This window comes from Cryptomeria japonica, chromosome 8 (genome assembly GCF_030272615.1).
Source record: "Cryptomeria japonica chromosome 8, Sugi_1.0, whole genome shotgun sequence".
NCBI classification, from domain to species: Eukaryota; Viridiplantae; Streptophyta; class Pinopsida; order Cupressales; family Cupressaceae; genus Cryptomeria; species Cryptomeria japonica.
Genome location: NC_081412.1, coordinates 162,709,388 through 162,724,550, shown reverse-complemented (window position 1 = coordinate 162,724,550; position 15,163 = coordinate 162,709,388). Strand labels below are relative to the sequence as shown.

The following is a 15,163-nucleotide window of genomic DNA, read 5'->3' as shown; positions in this document are numbered from 1 at the left end:
TTTCATATTAGAAATCAATGAGCTCTTTCTCTTTCTACACTTCTTTTAAACAAGAATAAATTAAGGTACACCTTGCTCATTAATAGCTGAAATTTATGGTATCTAGTTTTATATTTGTGGCTGAAATGAATTTAGTTCAAATTTTGAAGATAGACAAAAAAATGAACCAACTAGCATTACATTCATATCATCTTATGCCATTTATAATTCTATCATTAGATTTGAGACTTTGTGGAGCTTAGACATGGGTAGATCACAATGAAACCATCTGCAATGATTTTATGATTATCCAAGACACGCATGAATGACCTTGATTTGAGAGTGTTTTTTTGGTCTAATAAATGCATGTATGACCTCAATTTGAGAGAGCTGTTGACAATGTATTATTTGGAATTTCGTTCTAACCCAGAGTGTGCAGTCCATTACTGAGACTTGAAATGATATAACTTAAAAAAACTAAGCTAATATATTTATAAAGAATTTTGCAAATGTGTATGACACCTATTCCCAATAATTCCCTTTTTTTAAATTATGAGATTCGAAAGTGAAAACAATTGAAATAGCAAGGAGTCAGTGAGAAACAACATCTAAAATTGCTGCAATTTAAAAGTGTTGATGGGTGTTTTGTGGCCACACCAATACAGAATAAAAATGCAAAAGACGCTTTATCCTCTCTTGAGCAAAAACACCTTTTATGCTAGGATTGCAAAAGTTCATAAAAGTGATTCCAAGGTTTTTACGTGAACTTGCAACTTTATGATGGATATAGTTCGTTTGGTATGATGTGTGCTAGTAATCCAAGGGGGACTTACGCTTTTGTTGTTCTTCACTTCTCTTGATGCTATGGCTGGAACTTCATCATCGGATATTGCAGGATTATGATGCTTCTTCCTTAAATAGAATTAACTGAAACTAAAAAAAAAAAGGACAAAAGGGAAAAGGTTAGAAGTTTTTAATCTACTCCTAGGGAGAATGAGGGTAATGGATCATGCTCTATGGACAAATTCCCAGTAACCAAGTCCTACTTTGCCATGCTTAGCAACAACTCCACGAGAACTAGTGCAATCTTCTAGGGATTATGCAAAGAGTTTTCAAATCACAATGAGCACCATCATAATGAACAATGTACATTCCATGATAGAAGTTAAGCATCCATATAAAAAAGGTTTAGGCTAACTTTACACTGCAAATAGAAATTATCTAACTGCAAAAAGTATGAATCATTGAAAGTCATCAAATATTGTCACATTCTCCATTAGCATCAATGCTCTTCTAACAATTTGAGAAATTGGAAGAACACCATGCAACAAGTTGAAATAAACATGAATCCACCATATCTTCAATGAAATCAAATTTATTTCTCCAAGTCTTATAACAATGTCTTCTCCTTCTCCTACTCCACTTCTACTCTAAAGAGCAAGAGCTCTCTATTTCTAATGAGCTATCTAATGAGTTACAAATGAGAAGGCCTGGTGCTTTTTATAGAGATCCTTCCACAAATGAATAACGAAGATTGATTTGCAATCAAGGGCCGAGATTACAAGATGGAACCCTAATTAGGGTTTCAAAGTAAATGACCACCTTTTATGCAAAAAGAATCAGGGTAAAGAACCAATAACTAGATGTCAACTAAGCATCAAACAACTCATCATTTAGAAGTAAGTGTTCCTTCTCTCTATATGTTGGCAAATTCAATGAACCTAGACATCATTATCTCGAGTTCATCTATAGTGACACTTGGAGTAGTGTCATGCTTGCACTCCATGATTTTTGTATCCTTTTCACACTGATTGAGAGTCTTCTCCCATGCTGGCTTGAGTACTTGAATCTTGTTCACGAAACTGATGAATATGGTAATGTCATCCAGGCGACTCCCTGAGAAAGAACTCATGTCCTTGAAAAGGTGTTCCTTGACCTTTCTCTTCAAATTATTTGTGTTCATCTCCTTATCTCTCATTTCTTGCGCAAACAATGCCTCTGTTTAGGAGAGGATTTCCATCTGAATTTCTTTGAGTATCCTCCTTAGTCAGGCTGATTCTTCATTTAATTTCTCGAAGGCTTCCTTTCCTAATATCACTACGCAGTGCCATCAGGAGAAATCATATGCTTTGTTTTCCCTGATCACCCCTCCTTCCATCAATGTGTCTCGAGGAATCTCCATCAATGCTCCTAGATGTGGGATAGTCTTGTCTACTCTGGGGACTGCAACATGTAGAATTCTCAATCCTGATCCTCCTCTTATCATTTGGGAGAACTTCTTGGTTGGCTTCTTTTCTTGTCAACGACTGTCATTCTTTGAGTCTTTTCCTTTTGACTTTTGATCTTAGATTTCCAGAGGAAATTCAAGATGTTGTAAATTCTTCTTCTTACTTGCAATTAAAATTTGGATCCTTGGGGTCTAGAACTAGATCGCCTTGAAGCTTGGATGTTTGGAGTTTGAATGTCCTCCTCGATGTTGGAACTGGAATTCTTCCTCCATGAACTTCCTGAGATTGGATTTCTTTTTGAACTTGTATGTCATAAATTGGATTTGCTCATCTTGGACCTCCATGCCTCTTGACGTCCTGATGTTGCCTTTGGATTGGATAGATGAATCCTTGATGTTTTATCATTTTCTGACATTTTGGAGATGGGCACATTTGGAGCTTGAAGAAGGAATTTCTCCATTGTCAATTTTTTTGGGCACACGTGGGATGGCATGGAGGATTTTTCCAACACTTAGTCACATTTTGAGTTTCCATACCTTTTGGAATGCTTGAGCGCATAATAGGCTTGGAGGAGGAATTTTCAAACACACAGCCAAATTTTCAATTTCCATGACTTCATGAATGCTTGGGTGTACTTGGAGGGGGAAGAAGGAATATTCCCATACTTAGCCTCGGATTTCACTATGCTCTAGGTTACAAACTTCTTTTTTAAGTATGAAGGATAAAACCCTAAAATAGACAATACATGCTTCCAGACTAGCCAAAATTTTGGCTGATTCTCTTTCATTTCTTCATATCAGTTCTCAGGGTTATCTTGACACTTAGCCAAATGTCCATCATTCCATTCCTCTGATGTGCATTCTTTGTTCTATCACTACAATCTCTTCCTTGGATGATGATATCATCCACTCAACGATGTCGTCCTCTCAGCATCCAAAGTCCTCCCCGCAATGTACCTGAAAAAGAGACAAGGAGACGTTGTGAAGTACAAGTATCAATCAAGTTCATAGTTAGCAAAATGCAAAGTTCGAAGGATAAATCAATAAGCACAATGCATTTCTCAATACATCAAAATCCTAATTCTTGACTTGATGACAATATTAAGACTGTATCCTATCTAGGATGTATATTCCTTAAGAATCCATTCCCTACACAATCACTTCATTACTTCCAAAGACCAGAATCCGGACCAACAAGACCTTATAACTCATTCCTTAGGGTCGGGAGACGACACAGATTGCAAAAGACTTGGTTTATTCAGCAAAAGGGGTCCCCATTTGCAATGGGGTGATGTGTGAAAACGTCACAACAAAAAGCACAATAAAAGATTCAAACAATAGGGTGGATTTAAATTTTATGAACCCTTAACAAATCAGAAATACAAAGTAATGGATACAAATAACCATGCGTAAGAAGACTATTACCAAACACAAGGCCAATGAAGAGCAAGAATAGGGGACAAAGATGAAGTTATTTGTAGTATAGTAGAAAAAGTCATTCTCAAGAATAAATCAATGAACCAAAGATAACGATTTTTTCAAAAAGATTTGATTAAATTGGGTAAAAATTGGCTTCAGGTTAGGGTTTTTGCGGAAAAAAAGCATGGCTGGCATAAAATTTACAAGAAATAGGGTTAGTGTCAAAATTGCAATTTTAACAGTTTGGGGCATTTTTACATAAAAACTTAACAGAGAAAATTTTCTAATATATCACAAATTTTTCAAGTAAAAGTGTGCACCAGGAAGCAAGTTGTGATTATTGATTTCTATGATTTGTAACTTTGTAGTATGGCATATCCTCATCAATCAAGCCAATACAAGATCTAAGGATTCCTATATGAGAATGGCATGAAATAGGTGGCCCTATGAAATATTCCTTCTTAAAATTTTTGGTAATTTTCGAAAAATAATTTAAATCTCCAGCAACCTAATTTCTTTTCTTTCTAGCAATGTAATGTTTTTTAATTGAGTTTTCATAATTGCATAATCATAACATTATAATAAATAAATTATATGAATTTAAATAATAATTAAATAATACAATAACCTAGTTTGCTTAGCTATGATTTCTTCTTTTATTTCATTGCTTTGACTTTTAATTTTTTTTTATGCTGAGGTAGATGAGGATCTCCGCAGTTAGTGGCAGCTGGGTAAAAAGCACAACTTCAAATCTTACCATCTGTGGTTAGAATTCCCTTTCTTTCAAAGCTAATTTGATATGAAGCAGCCAGGTGTCTTTTTAGGCTTGTGATCCCCTTTTTGAAGGGTTTAAACAATATAAAAATGCAGATAACTCCCATGTCAACTGTGGGAACCCTTGAGTTGCTGTGATTCCTCTGTTATTACGACATTTTGGTGCCAAATCCCCAAAACCACAAACATAAATGTAGCCTCAAAAAAATTGGTTCCCACGACTAGTGTGAGGAAATATGTGATTGGTCGAACATTACAATCCTGAATTCCCATGTAGTGTCAACATGCATCTGTCATGTGAATTACAGCATTGACAATACTAACCTCTCCTGCATAATCCTTAACAAGTGATTCCTATTTGTTTACCATGTGGCCAATGAATGATTTGAATTTCTTTTAAAACAAAACTTGATTACCTAATTTCTCACCACACTCTTTGCTGATGTGGTTTGATCAGCAAATAGAAATATTTTTATTTATTTATTCTGAAGGTGATTGTAATTATAGAAAATAATAAAATATGTATTTTTGGATTTTTTGATTTGTCGAAACTACAATAACTTGAGATTTCTTGTAACCTCGCATTTGACCTTGGAATGAAGCCAACAAAACACAACAGAAGATTTATGTCCTCCAATTCTTGATGATCTATGTAATGTCCCCTTCCCAGCTCTAGACTATTAGATGGATCTTTAGCCTATTCTGGAAACCCGTAGGCTAATCAAAGACTAAATTAGGGTTTCCATCTTTCAGGTGGATTTCAAAACGGTGGTTGCAGGAGTTTGGAAGTATACCTCTTGGGTTTTTCTGGGTTTCTCGAGAGCTAAAGAGCGGTATGACATGCATTTCTATCAGAGGAGATTTCTTTCCAGGTGGATTTTAGAGGGGTGTTTGCAGGAGTTTGGAAGTTTGCTTCCTGGGTTTTTCTGGGTTTCTCAAGAGCTTCAGAGTGGTATGACATCCATTTCCATCAAAGGAGATTTATTTCCGTGTGGATTTTAGAAGGGTGTTTGTAGGAGTTTAGAAGTTTGCCTTCTGGGTTTTTCTGGGTTTCTTGAGTGCTTTAGAGTGGTATGACATGCATTTCCATTAGAGGAGATTTCTGAAGTTACTATTTTTAGTAAATTTTGACGGCTACTCGGATTGTGCTTAAAAGGTGCTTGGAGTCACTATTTTTAGCAGTACAATACAACACTTGGTTTCTATTTCTGGCAATTCGGTTTGAGGGGTGCCTCATTCGGTTCTCTTGGAGTCCATTTTTGGTAGGTGATATCTAAAATGATTTTATAATTTCAAGTTGCTTTTTGACGCCCACGCCTAGGCTGAATGACTTTAAGTTGTTTTTAAAAGATGTTCTCATGTGGTCCTCCAAGTTGGGAATTATTAATAGTTTTTATTAGGTTATTGGTGCACATGAAAAGGGAAATAAAATAAAGTAAAACTTTTAATTCTACATGACTTGGAGAAGAGGGTTGATTCTTGAGAAAAAGCTATAAAAGCAAGTTTGAGAGGCTCATTTGGGTATGTTATTATTTTAATAACGAAGTGTTGCTGAAATATTTTCAAAGACTCTAGTTTCAAGGTTGTGTGCCTCCTAGCTTCTTCTAGTTTCGAGTTTGAAAGATAACTCCTAGCTGATTGTGGTGCAACTTCATCTAGAGGTTGCCAGGGTATTCTAATGGAGATTTCAGTTTTGAATGGATTTGATGTTTTCTAGTTGGTGTGTGAGTGGTGTTTGTTTTTGGAGTGTAAAAACCCTAGTTGCTGATTCAAGTTTGTATTCATGCTATCTGGAGGTTTGGTCCGATTTTTGTGGGTACTGGCTCATTCTTTTCCAAAGATTTGGGCGCTCCTATGACCAAGGTTTCATGATTTTTGATGAGGATATTGATTTTTGTTGCTGGTCGTACCTTTTAGCTGGCTGTACCATCTTGCCTGAGCTACATTAGGATTCGTGCCATCTCCATAGTTGCTGGTTGGAACTTGGGATTGGATGGAGGTTGGACGCCTAGCCTTTTGTAATGTCCCGTTTCTAGGCAATAGGAGATGAGCAAAGGGTTGACCTATCACTTGAGTTCTCGTAGGTCAACTAGATGGTGAGGGGACTCTTTCTGAGGTGCATAGCGCTTTGCAGGGGCTCTGTGAGCCATTTTGAGCGTTTACACAGTAGTTCCTACTTTTTAGGAATGTCTCTTATTTTTTAGGGAGAATTGGCAGTTGATTGGATGACCACCCAGGGGACCACGAAGTAGAGCATGAGCCTTTTGAGCAGTTTTTGGAGTTTGGAGCGAGGTTCATATTTTTTAGGAGGAACTGCCAGTTAGCCTGCAAGACGTAGGTTGCATCGGTGATTGCAGTGCTTCAGAAGGAATTCAAATCTGAGTCCTGAATTGCATTTTATGAATAAATAAGGAAATATTAAAACTATTAAAAATATTTCCTAAGTTATGGATTTAAATAAATTATATTAAAGTGATATTATAATCACTTTATAATAATATAATTTATAATAAGTTGGCCCCCTTTTTCCTAGGTATTCGAGGCATAAAATGTTGTAATAACAAGGGGAAAATATTATAATAATAAAATATAATACCTAAGGGGTCAATTTTTAAAGGAAGACTTGTATTTTATTAAAATTAATAACGTGAAATCATAGAAACCCTAAAAGTGACGACCTAGGGTTTGGAGCCTTTTAAAAGGCATTTGGAGGTCATTTTTCATCATTATGGGATTCATTTTTTACATTCTTTTCAGCATTGAGAGGTTTGCAACAGCAAGCCATGGTTGGATTTTAGGTTGGGAACAAAAACTATCAATCTTCTACAGTGTTTGGATGAAAACCCACTCACTTGCAGCATTGAAGAATTCTCTTTCAGGCCATTTGGGGTCAAGATTAGTAGCAGCGTTTTCTCTTGATGCTTCAATGTTAGCCTTATTGTAATTTGCTGATTTAGTAGTACTAAACAACGTTCTTTAATTTTCAGATTTTGAAGCTAATATTGTTACCCATTGAACAAGTGGAAGTGGCTGGTTCACCGACAATTTCTTATTTCGTTACTTTCCAGCATTTGTTATTAGCACTCTCGTTGAATAAGTGGTGGAGTTAGGTTTTTGTTTTGCTCGCTGAGAAGTGGAAATGGTTGGTTACACCGCCAAGTCTTGCTTTCAATAAGCTTTCAGTTAATCTTTGTAATCCCCACTAAATAAGTGGAAGTGGTTGGTCATACCGCCAAATGTAGTGCTCTTTCCATGTTATATCTTATCCTCCCACTGCACAAGTGATCGAGATGGTTTATTTTGCGTATTGCTAATGCTAATGGGTGATAGTGTTGTGTTCAAAAACAGAAAAATCTAAGGGGGTTATTTCAATCTAAGAGGGTTTTTGTCCTTAGGGAGAAATACTGAACTAAAGCTTTGCAACGAGGGTTTTGGAAAATTGATAATCATGGAATCAAATTTGTTTTTCCAATTTTTTCCTTTTTAATTACTTTATTTTATTTTATTTTTGAATATTCATCATTTTCCCTTTTTAATTGTTAATTATTGTTTAGGTAATTATATCCCTTTTAATTGAATATTCACCATTTTCACTTTATAATTATATTCTACTTTTGGTCCCGTTTAATAATAATGGATTAAGTGTCCTTTTCCAAACTTATAATTTAAGGTACCTTCTAGATAATTTAATAAATTATTGTTATATTATTCTTTTGTAAATCCTCCATTCAGCCTATAGGAAATAAAAATAGGCTTTGAGTCCTCCAATTTGATTTAGTTCGAAAAAGGGGACATTACACCCTAGTTTGAAAGTTTTGATGGATCTCAATGAACATCTCCTTAAAACTCAAGTGGAGACTGAGGCAAGAGCTCAAAGCTAGCCCATATTTGTGGTGGCTATATCCTTATCAGTCATCTTGAGAGGAGCAATACAATATTTAAGGATGGCCATAGGAGAATGGCATAGACTAGGTGGTAATAGGTGGAATTTTTGTTTGCCTGCAAGGAATGTCTCAAAACTATGTTGACATCCATTGTTGGGTCCATAGTTCAGAGACTCTGACTCAAAGAGTACTTTGCAAGCCCAAAATTTTTGACTCGGCAAAATCTCGACAACTTAGAAAGTACTAAAAACTGAAATTTTCTTAAAAACAAATTTTTTTTGCAAAATTCAATTACAAAATGTATTAAATTAAAAATTGACATCCCCCCAAAAAATGCATAGTTTTATAGCAAAAACAATGTGTGAAAAACACGTTTTAATCAGCATTTTACTTGCGTAGGCGTTTTTACTCATGCTTTTTTTGTGTCTATAAAAACTTGTAGAGCAAAAAAAAATAGAGAGTACTTGTAGAGCTTGCAAACTATCATTGGGTCAATGGAGAGTGAGGGTAGAGGCCAAAGATGGCCCCAACTTGTATTAGAATACATCCTTATCAATCAATGTTAAATAGAAGGATTGAGGAAGTCCATAGGGGAATGGTCTGGAATAGGTTTTCCAAATTGGGAAATCTTGTATGTTTGCAAGGAATGTCTTCTTAAAACTCTTCTAACATCCATAGCCAATGATCCTTCAAAAGTAGAAAGAAAGTTGGCAATGTGTGTCTTGGTCATTTTTGAATTAAGTACAGTTGATGGGTAGCTAAGTTTCTACACCAAAGAGTAGTAGATACACCTTACCTAGTGTGAGAAGAAGAGGATAGAGGTACCTTGGTGGCTACATGTAGAGGGGATGCAATCTTATTAATTTGTCATCATCATTCTAGAGCCAGAGGGCAACTATACCATCTTGAAGGGCACTTAACAAGTTCAATTGTTTGAATAGGAAACGTGGTAATTAATCTAGTAGTACTTAGGTTCCTCTACAAAGACAATAGCTGAAACTTAAAAGTGATCATTCCCAAGAGGCAAGGAAGCAAACACTTCTATTTGTGATAGTGGAAAAAAGGATTGACCCTCATAATACTTATAGAAATGATGATATTTCCCTTGGGTCTCATCTTAAACATGACACCGTGCATCCTCATTGTCTTAGATGAGATAGGTGCATGATTGGAAGTAGAAGCAAAAGAAATTGGGGTGGGAGGATCTACAGAGTTTGTAGTGGAATGTTGGGGCAATGGTTTGGTATAAGTATGAAGGTTTTGGTTAGGAGATGGTATAGACTTGTTGCCTTTGTCGTTAACAACAACTACTTGGATGACATTAATGTCAATAAAATCTCTGATAAGGTGTTGCAAGCATATGCATCTCTTGATGTATGGCTGGGGATATAGTGGTAGTGATAGAAGGCTTTTGGATCATATGTTTTTCAAAGGGGAGGTTTGTGTCAAGGGGTTGGATGGGTGGTACTTGAACGAGATTATTAGAAAGAAGCTACTGAATAATGGTTTAGAGGATAAGCTAAATTTGTGAAGCAATGGTTGCATCGTGAATGCAAGGATAGCGCCAATGTTGAAGGAGAAGTTGGCATAGCAATGCCATCTTGGTTGACTATTGGTGTGTTTGGCGCATCTTGAGAGAAGAAATTGTTGTTTTTTTCATAATAGGAATAGTACAATGTAGATGGTATAGAAGAAGAAGCACAAGTGATTGGGATGGATGAAGCAAGCGACTCAAATTGACTCACTACTTTCTAATAATCAAGGATTGCTATGCATAAATGTTGAAAGGAAGAGTAGCACATGAGAAGAATGTTATCCCAAATGTGTGGTTGAAGATTGTTGATGAAAATGTGTTGGACAGTGAAATTATGAAAGGGACAATGAATCTGAGCAAACAGTGATTGAGAATGAAAGATGAAACTAGCAATATTTTCATTAGGACCTTGGTTACAATGAACAAAGTTGGTGAAAGTGTTATGTGGACTGATATTCACCTGGAAATGTTGAAGGAAAAGAGAAATGAGTTGATTGAAAGAATTGATGGAACGATCTTTAGAAGAGAGCAAAACTAATCTATGGTCGTATCCTTGAGATGGTGTAGGAAAATTTTCACCAATAACTTATAATTGAAGATGAAATCGTTGTAGTGGCAATGAAAGTGGAAATGTGGGTTTGGGGATCCCATGTACCATTACATTTATTGAATGGAGGACCTCAGACTATGGGGGTAAAGATTTAACAAGCATCTTGTTGACGTGTTTGAAATCGCATTGCTACGACTCCATCCGGCCAACGCAGAATAGAATGTACTCGTTGAGTATCCTATCCTCTCTTGAGATAAGGAAATCCCTAATGCTGTTTTTTTTTTGTTTGATCAAAGGGGATGACCTCAAGGTTTTGATTGTCAGGTCTTGACTGCGGGATTACTCAGTGGTTTGATGTGTTTTGCTGGAAACACAAAGGGGACTTATGATGAGATGGACAATTTTTGGTTGAGTTCCCTAAAATTCTAAGAGTCTCGTTATCGGTTGATTTCAGTTGGATCGATACTACTTCAGCTGGACTGTGGGGTTTCTTCTTGGTAAAAAAAAAGGACAAAAGGAAGGATAGGGAAAAGATATATAGAAAATCTAACTAATTAACTAAGATAGCTTGCTCAAGAAAAACAGACAGACACCTCCAAATAACCAGATTAAACACTATCATCTATTTAAGCACAATGTTTGTAATAATCTAGTGCGATCTTCAAGGGAAAATAAGTTTTCATGCTATTAAACATAGATTCAGAATTTTAATATTCATTCACTAACTGTTTGATAACCAAACTGAGCATATGAGAGGGTTCAGATTAACCATGCAAAGGGAATGACAGTCAGTCAGTCCTTAATGGTATGAACAGTGACGATTCTATCAAATGTTTATTTTAAAAATGCTATTGAAAAATGAAAGACATAATAGAATAATTTAAATGGTGAAGAAGGAGACCATGCACTCACAAATAAATGAAAATAGCCTTAACTTTGCATTAATCCTGTGTAAATTTCGCCAGAGCTTCAGCAACAATCCTTGAACTTCTTACAAAAATGAGGGAAAACCAGTCCCTTTAAATAGATTTCCAAAAATAGATGAATGGCCAAGATCTAAACTAAACAAGTGGCCCAGATTCATCTTTACAAAAGGTACCCATACCCATAAATGGAAGGTAAATATCAGCAACCACCTAAAGGGGAGCAATAACTACCCAAAAAAGGTAATTAAAAACTATCCATAATAATTTTAAAAGTGCACATGCACAAAGTTTAAAACTTTAAAGTTTACAGCTGACTTGGCAGTCAAATATGAACTTTTGGCCAAAAGTGCTTTTTCAAATTTAAAAGAAAAATGCATTTTAAGAAAGCACTTTTTCTTTTCCAGCTTCATATCCCTTTACTAAAAATTGATCCTCGCCATGTAAATACTCCTTCCAAATGTCCCGACTTGCTGCACGCTCTTCGCGAACATACTCTTGGAACCTGATACACAACTGGAACAACATCGTGAACTGAGGCATAGGGGGATGACGTATTTTATACTGCATGCCCTCCAGATAACGATCTGCATGCTTCAAACCATCCTGCCAGCTGGCCGATTAGGCTCAAAGCGCAAAATGTCTGAATGTAGTTTGCCGGCAAAATCCAGGTCCTTAGTGGAGTAGGCGATCCTATCCGCTCTCAATCTTTTCTCCCAGTCTGGTTGCACTACGTCATCGGACAGATCATTTTTCCACCCTAGAACCATTGATCGAAGGATTGTCTTGCCAAGTTCCTGCATGTTCTTCGGAATTCCCTCGCATGCATCTTGCTCTTTGTCAATGATTTCTCTTGTCTCACTTTTCATGGTGATGGTCCAGTACCATTCTTTAAAAACGTTGATATCATGGGGGTCCAGGATGGCGGAGAAAGTAGGGATCTGTGCCTGGGTCCAGAAAAGAGCTCTTACGACAGGAAGAGTTGTAGCAGCTACCTCATGGACTTTGAGGCAGAAAAGAGCTCTTACGACCGGAAGAGTTGTAGCAGCTACCTCATGGACTTTGAGGCATTCTCGTTTTACCTCGAGCAGCTTGACCAGAACGGTCTCTCGATGGTGGGCCATTTCTTTTACCTCTTCAATGATTTTCTCTCCCCTTTCTTTAAGGCCTTGCATCCATTCCTTGACGGCCTTGGTAGTATCTCGTACTCCTTCAAATTTTGCAGTGGTCCTTTGTGCCAATGCTGTCAAGGGAATGTGGGATTCGGGGGCATTATGCAATGGTCTTAGGAGTTGATCAATATATCCCTCGGCCTGCTCAGCACGAACTCGATACATGTCCTTTTCAGCTGTTATCTCTTTGAGTTGTCTGAGCATGTTTTGTACGAAATCCTTGAATTCCTCCCTTTCTCGCTCCTTGGTGGCTCGTCCGATGGGGACAATTGTGATGCTATAATTAGCCAGTATAATTTGATCTGCTGGCTTATCGACAGGTGGGGTGGCAATATGAAGGGTACGGTTCCTTTGCTCATCTTTGGTTATCCGGGAATATGCTTTAGGCTTTTTCTTCCCCTTGGACTTGGCTTCACCTATGTGCGAGAAGATGTCTTCCAAGTCGATGGGCGGCTTGGTGGCTACCTTGCACTAATCTCGAGCAACTAACCAATCTTGAGGTATGGTCTGGGCTGATGCTATAGTTAAATTTGCACTCTACTCTTTAATGTTTTCAGCTGGCTCATTGCATATTTGCAGCTGCTCTGTTATAGGAGTGGAGGAAGTGTCAAGTCCCTTGCTTGCAGCTGAATTCTCTCCTACTTCACTAAACAACTGTCTGGTATCTTCATGTGATGGTTGTTCTTCAGTCCTTTCAAGCTCACGGGTCTCATCTGTCCTTTGCTCTCCTTCAAGTTTCAACAATGGAGTCATCCTTGGAAGTAGTATGCAGTTGCAATTCATGGCGGCTCCCCTAGGTGGGTTCATGCACCTCAACCCCTTGAGTAGACGGAATTTCTCCTTCCTCCACTTGATTCTCAGGTTCGGAAGACTCAATGACCTTCACCTCTGTATTTAGCATGTCTTGTGTAGGAGGATCATCAGCTCCGAATGCATCAATATCGCTCTGAGAAGGTGAAGCAGGTATATAATCTAGCTCTATTACATCATCAGATGAACTGGGGTCTTTTGATGATGAAGTGACCTCCAGTCTCCTAATAGGGATCTTCTCCCTTCTTGTTCTTTTAGATGTCCGAGTCCCTTTGCTGGCTTTAGCCTTCTTCCTTTTATCGGGCTTTTCAACCTCTTCCTTAGGTGCACTGGAGGTTCCCTCATCTTCAGAGGACTGAGAATCAAGGCTACCCATCATGTGGTAGGTGAACTGGACTCCCTCATGAATTAGCCGTTCAATTTGCTGGTGCAACCACTGATCAGTGTACCCTCCTGGGGCTGCCATAACCACCTCAAAATCAGTGATTGGATCTTGTGACCAATCGATGCCTGGCAAGAGATGTCTTACTGCCTCAAATTCCTGGACCTATAGGCAATTTCCAAAATCCGTTAGCTGATCCAGGACACGACGGTATTCATACAGTCGCATTTGCTGCACACTTAGCCTTGAATACTCGTGCTGTCGGACTTCATAGTCATCAAAGCAGTTCTTCCAATAATCTTCAACTGACTCCTTTGCTTTGTATCGCCTGCCGTAGGCTCTCTTCGCTAGATTGTCGTGATCAAAGCATTTCCTTGGGAAATGTTCTTGTAGGCCGTAGGAGGCTAGTTCTGCAAGGGATTCTACTGCATGGGCTGGATTTTTCAGATGGACATCGAGGTTACTATTGACGTGTCTGGAATCGCATTGTTGCAAATTCCATACGGCCAACGCAAAATAGAATAGTTGACTGATTATCCTACTCTCTCTTGAGATAAGGAAGTCCCTAATGCTATTTTCTAAGTTTGATCAAAGGAGACTACCTCAAGGTTTTTGATTGCGGGATCGCTCAGTGGCTTTGATGTGTTTTGCTGGAAACACAAGGGGGACTTACGTTTAACTGGCAATTTATGGATAAGTTCCCTGGAACTTTTACGATCTTTCTATCGGATGACACCGGTTAATTTCATACTGCTTTGATAGGACTGCAGATTTTTCTGAATAAAAAGGGAAAAAAGGAGGGAAGGATAGAGAGGGAGAGAAAGACATGAACTGTAGATTCTAACTAAGATAGCAAATTCAGTCAAGCAGACAGACACCTCCAGGAAACTAGATTAAACATCATCAGCTATTTAGACACAATGTTTGCATAAATCCAATGCAATCTTCAAAGGGGAAACTAGATTTTCATATTATCAAGTACGATATTAGAATTTCTACATTCATAGTATGTATTTGATAACCGAACTGAGCATGAAATGGTCCAGATTAACCATGCGGAAAGAAAACAATCAGCTGTTCTCTAATGGTATGGACTGTAAAGATTCTATCAGATGCTTGATTGAAAAAAAATACTATGTAAAATAAATTGACATAACTGAAAGCTTTCTAAATTAAGTGAAGAAGGAGACCATGCACTCACAAGGAAACTTGAAAACTGTCTTAATTCATTGCATTAATTCCTGTAAATTTCTTCAGAGCTTTCACAACAATCTAAAAACTTCTTACAAAAAAGAGGGAAAACCAGTCCCTTATATAGGCTTCAAAAAGGACGAATGGCCTAGATTTAATCTAAACAAGGGGCCCAGATTCATCCATAAAGCATGGCTGCCCATACCCATAAATGGGAGGCAAATATCAACAACTACCCCAAAATGGGCAATAACTACCCAAAAAGGGATAATTACAACAATTTGGAACAATCCAAAAAGGTGCGTCAAAAAAGTTTTA

General features: G+C 37.5%; 1 protein-coding gene across 1 annotated transcript in view; it reads left to right on the top strand.

Annotated features, from left to right (window-relative positions):
- The window catches only part of LOC131044799 (alpha-L-arabinofuranosidase 1), a 262,170-nt gene that overhangs the window by 202,625 nt on the left and 44,382 nt on the right, over positions 1–15,163 (top strand). The gene's annotated exons all lie outside the window — the stretch shown is intronic.